This window comes from Diabrotica virgifera, chromosome 5 (genome assembly GCF_917563875.1).
Source record: "Diabrotica virgifera virgifera chromosome 5, PGI_DIABVI_V3a".
In the NCBI taxonomy this organism is placed as follows: Eukaryota; Metazoa; Arthropoda; class Insecta; order Coleoptera; family Chrysomelidae; genus Diabrotica; species Diabrotica virgifera.
In genome coordinates, this window is record NC_065447.1 from 89,702,376 (window position 1) to 89,708,375 (window position 6,000).

Below are 6,000 nucleotides of genomic sequence, written 5' to 3' on the forward strand. Positions count from 1 at the left end.
TAATAAGGATTTTAACGCAGACTATATATCTCTACACCCCTCCTCGTTAAAATCCTCACAACAATATAAACGAAAAACTTAAGCTAACCCTAACAAACTACAGTGTTTTAAAAATGTCCGCCTGGTTGTTACACGATTCAATGTAACACAAATCAAGAAATCCCTTTTGCAAATGCTCACATATAAAGTTAAATTTCAAATCTATATGTTTGACTCTTTTATTATTTAAAGGATTTCTGATCAAAGCAATACAACCCTGATTGTCTTCAAAAACTGTTAACTTACTAATATTTAAATCAAAATCATTCAACAATTTTTTACACCATAATCCTTCACTCACTGCTGCACAAAGAGCAACTAATTCCGCCTCTGTTGTCGACAAAGAAACACAGTTTTGCTTTTTAGTCACCCACATAAAAGTACAATCAAAAATCTTGAATAAAAAACCTGTGACTGACTTTCTGTCATAACAATCTCCTGCCCAGTCAGCATCAACATAACAAAGAAAGTTTGTTTCAAAATTATTACAACGTTTAAATTTCAAAAATATATCTTTTGTACCATTCAAGTACCTGAGAACTCTTTTAATATAAGTCCAAGCTTCGTCTGATGCCTTATCTTGATATCGGCTAAAATAGTTAACTGCATAGCAAATGTCAGGTCTAGTACCTAAAACTAAATACATTAAGCATCCTACTAGTTCACGAAAAGGTTTCTCAGTTACTTTCTTATCAATATATAAATCAAATTTTAATTTTGGATCTATAGGTATCAATGATGTTTTGCAATTTTCCATTCTAAATCGTTTGATTAAAGTTTCAATATATTTATTTTGATTTATCTCTAAAATACCACTTTTACGATCATAACATATTTCAAGTCCTAAAAAATATTTTAATTCACCTTTATTTTTCATTTTAAATTTTTTCATTAATACCCTTTTTATTTCTGTTATCAGTTCCAAATTTGGACCAGCCAATATAATATCATCCACATAAATCAGTAGATATAATATTTTGTTTTCCAATTTCAATGTGTACAATCAAACATCATTTTCAGATCGTTTAAAAGCTAATTTTAACAAGTAATCATTTATCTCAATATTCCAGCATCTCTAGGATTGTTTTAAGCCATAAAGAGACTTTTCAAGTTTAAAAACATTACCATTCATGCACTTTACACCCTGTGGTGGAAAGATAAAGACATCATCCTCTAACTTACCGTTCAAAAAAGCTGTTTTTAGATCTAATTGATGGAAAAAATATTTGTATTGATTTCCTATAATCAAAAGTATTCTGATAGTAGTCATCTTTGCAACTGGCGAGTAAACATTGTATAATTCATTATTTTGTGCAAAACCTCGAACAACCAATCTTGCCTTATATTTGTCAAATTCATTTTCCTCAAAATTCTTATAGGTAAATACCCATTTTGTATCCAATATCTTAACATTTTCTGGTTTCTTCACTTCTATCCAAGTGTTATTTTCTCTTATGGACTCCAATTCTCTATCTACAGCGTTTAACCAATATTTTCCATCTGACCTGTTTTCTAAATCTGAAAAATTTTCAGGAACATTATTAATAAAATTCATAGCACTAAATGCCATATATAATTCATAATCATCAAATTTTCTTGGAATTGTTAAAACTCTTTTCCTCTCATTTATAACATTATCTCCTGTTAACTGGTCATCACCTTTGTCTTCTTCAATTTCACATTGTTTCTCTGATTTGTCCTTCATCTCTTCATCTTCATTTACTTCTGGAATATAATCATTGTTTGTAGTGTTAACAATTTCTGTTTTAAAATAACTGGTATTCTCATCAAACTTGACATCTCTAGATATTATAATCTTTTGCTTTTTTGTATTCCATAATCGGTATCCTGTAGGAGCATAACCTAACATTATACAGTCTTCAGTTTTAGAATCAAATTTTCCTCTAAACTGTTTCGGTAAAAGACTATATGCCTTACATCCAAAAATTCTTAAATTACTTACATCAGGCTTGGTGCCATACCACTCTTCTGCTGGTGTAACTCCTTTCAAATTTGCTGTAGTACCTCTGTTTATCAAATAATTTGCTGTTAATATAGCTTCATCCCAAAATTCTTTAGGCATATTTGCATCTTCTAACATTGCTCTACTCCTCTCAACTAAGCTACGGTTTTTTCTTTCAGCCTTACCATTTTGCTCTGGCGTATATGGTACAGTATAGTCTAAGATGATTCCCTTATCTCTACATAACCTAGTTATATCATTAGATATATATTCAGATCCATTATCACAACGCAACTTGGAAATTTTATTATTAAATTTTGACTCAACCATGTTAACAAATTCTCTAAACTTTTCAAAAACTTCAGTTTTCATTTTTAACAAATAAACTACAGTGAAATTAGAAAAATCATCTATAAAAGTTATGAAGTATTTATTACCACCAATTGATTCTGGAGTTATCGGACCGCATAGATCCGAGTGAATAATTTCTAAAATTCTAGTACTCTTTCTCCTAGTGCTAAAAGGAATTCTAGACATTTTACCTTTTATACAAGGTTCACAAAACTCTACTTCTTGAACTTCTACATTTTCTATACCTTTAACCATTTTTGATTTAATAATCTCTTTTAAACCTGAAAAACCTATATGACCATATCGTTTATGCCACTTCATGAAATCATTATCAATTAATTGAACATTTAAATATTCTGACCCATTTACTTTAAAATATATTTCATACAAATTATTTCTTTTTCCTAAACCAATTATAGCATTACTCTGATCCAACAATTTAACCATACCTTTATCAAATAATACTTTAATATTTGAAGCTTCCAACTTCTTCACTGATAACAAATTTTTTCTTAGATCTGGTACATATAAAACATTTTTAATATTATTTCTAATTTTACAATCATTCACCATACTCATGGCTTCAATATTACCAACTCCCACGGCTAATAAATAACTGTCATCCTTTGCAACTGCAATTTTTATAGGTTCTTTAAGCATTACTAAATTCTTAAAATAATGTTTTTTATTAACCATGTGATCTGTACACCCTGAGTCAATATAAAATATTAAATCATGTTCATCAACAATATTTTTTGTTTTGTCTAAAGTTGTATCACCCATATAACATACACTCCTATATGTTTCATTTGCATTATCATTATTACAAGTATCTACATTACCTTGACTGTCACCTGTGACCTCTACGTGATTAACATTATTATTTACATATCTACCCCTACCTTGAAATCTGCCTCTGTAATTACCATAACCTCTATTAAAACTTCTAAATCCTCTACCACGGTTATTTGGTTGAAAACCTCCTCTGTAAGGTCTTGAACTTCCTTCGACTTGCCCTCTAACGCTGTTACTCCCTTGAAAGCCACCTCTGTATTGCCTGGAAACTTCTTGACTTGGATTTTTCATTGTACAGTCCCGTTTGTAATGTCCTGCTTGACCACATCCAAAACAGCTATCTTGTACTGCGAAAGCTGTTGGAGTTCTACTTTTTACATTTGAACTGGCACTGCTCAACTGACGTTTATCATATTCGGCTAGTAGTTTTGATTTTACAATTTCATAGGTTACATCTTTAATATTTTCAATTACTGTCACAACAGTTTCATATGTGCTTGGTAAACTTAGTAATAACGTACATATTAAATCTTCATCTTTTACTTCTGCTTTAGCTGCCTTTAATTGCCGTACTACTTCTTCAAATTCATCTATAAATTTAAGTAAATCATCATTTTCGCTTAATTTCATACCCAATAACTTCTTTCTTAGATATAACTGTCCAGGAAGACCAACTTTTTCGTATTTACTCTTCAGTACATTCCACATTTTACTTGCTGTTTCGCATGTTCTTAAACTTTCTAACTGATTATCATTTACACATTGTACTATCAAACACATGGCTTTTTTATCACCTTTTACTTCGTCGGCTTTACTCAAATCTGGTTCTTTTTCTGTAAAATCTTGTACACCATTTTCTGCTAAAATTAACTCCATCCTGAACTTCCAATTATGATAGTTGGAACCATTTAAAGGTGTAATAATATAATTCTTACCGGCTTGCGACATCTTGTAACCTCTATATATTTTTATTTATAACTGATATTCTGCACCTCCGGGACAATAATTACTGCTGTACCCATAACCTGTAGGATTTATTGGTCTTCTTGTTTATCTCTCGGCTTCCTACTTTCTACCATTAAATAAAATATACCATGCTAAAAACAGTCTTTATTCTTCATACCTCGTGTCTAACATTCTTACCATCTTGTTACATAACCTTAATCTCTCTACTTCTACAAAACTAAAAACTTCTTCTCTTTTATTACAGTGTCTATTCCCTAATAAGGATTTTAACGCAGACTATATATCTCTACAAAATAATATTTAAAGATTTCTATTAATGCTAACTTAAAGAAATACACAATAATATGTTTCATTTAATTTGTATAAATGGATTATAAAGCGTTTTTATGAAGCACGTTTGTTCGGAATACACTGTAACTATAATCGAACGAAGGTGATATTTTGGCATAAATTGGTAACATTTATTTGAGAGGTGCGGTGATGACACTTCATATTTGTTTATATTCTTTACTATAAGTATTTGTTTTATTATATTTACTGTTTTTATTATGTACTTAAATGTAAGATTATAACTTAATTCTTGTTTTATATTTCTAAAGTTCTTATTTATTTACATTGAATATTGATTTGTTTTGCTGTATAATCCACTTCCGCAAAAATTGTGTGACGTATTCGATTTAAAATGAATTCAAGAATTTTTTGTAATTGGGCAACAATGTCAACTTAGATCTCTAACGTAGATAATGACGTGCAACGGTAAGTAAATTAGACGGACTGTAGATCGTATGATTGTGATTTCTTTTTTGCATTATTTTGAGTTTGACCCGAAATACTCCCACCAGTGGAACGTGGTCCGTCTCTAGTCTGCTCCAGGATAAGTCTTGACAGATGTAAAGCTGTTTCGCAATCTTTTGTTTACTAAAATGTAATCTATTTGACTTCTAATAATTCTCCCGGGTTTATCTTGAGGGGATTTCCACGTGTACAGCTTTCGAGGTGGTAATTGGAAAAATGTGTTGGTGACGACAAGAACCGACACAAACGGATTATCTATGAACTAAATTTTTATGCGCATGTGCCAGATCGGCCATTTCTCAATTTGTATGAATAGCAAATAATTTTGGTGACATTTGTCTTGTACAGGATCGGCGTTTGTTGTCACAGTTGTTTGTTTGGCTTGGCTTGGCGTTAGTATTTTGTTTTTGTATCAGTTTGTAGCTCATAATATTTTGTATAGACTTATTTTCTATATATATTTTCTTATATAGCCTACAACTATTAATTGTTATTTTCCAACATTTATACAATTCAAATCTTTTTGAGATATCTTGATTATGTGAATTAATTATTTTAAGCTTTTTCATGAACTATAAACTATCATATAAAAAATAAATTTTGTATTTATTGGGATTTCACAAAGAATTTGAATCTAAAATATCATACAAATTCTCTAACCTTTCTTTGACCTCTACTGTACCAAATGCATCTGCAGGAAGAGCACAAAGTCATATTTTATATGTGTTCATTCCACAAGCCACGTGATGTGTTTAAAAAGTTGAGAATCCAATACTCACAAAAACTTCCATAAAATACTTTTATCAGCAAACCTAAATTAAATTTAATAAACTATGTTTCATTAAATTGTTTCTGTAGTTTGTAGAAAACAATAACTTAGGTCAAATATATAAAACAATTTATGACCGACTACTTGAAATTCAGGATTTTCAGGAGTAACATTATATAATTTAGCTAATTCAAAAATTTTGATCCAATATCACTTGAAATTGTTTCAACATCAACTTAATGCTTGATAATTGACAATACACTCTTCATAATAGGTTTACATTCTCTTGATTATACTTGCGTTCCAACAAAAAAAGCTAAAG